Genomic DNA, 208 nt, shown 5'->3' with positions numbered 1-208 from the left:
TGGTGCTGACGAAGGAATCGAACATTTTATGTAACAGGACTTAATATCATTTAGAGGTTTTTCAAAGCAATAACCCTACATTTAGCTGTTGACAGAAAATTCCGTGGAGAGTCAAACGCGGATCAATAATTCCAATTTGTATTAAAAATGAAATGAAAAATGTACAATGTTTGGCTAGTTTTTCCACTGCAATTATAAGCAAAAAATG

This window comes from Convolutriloba macropyga, chromosome 7 (genome assembly GCF_964194025.1).
Source record: "Convolutriloba macropyga chromosome 7, txConMacr16.3, whole genome shotgun sequence".
Lineage (NCBI taxonomy): Eukaryota > Metazoa > Xenacoelomorpha > Acoela > Convolutidae > Convolutriloba > Convolutriloba macropyga.
The sequence above is the reverse complement of the archived record's forward strand: the minus strand, read 5'-3'. Positions refer to the sequence as shown.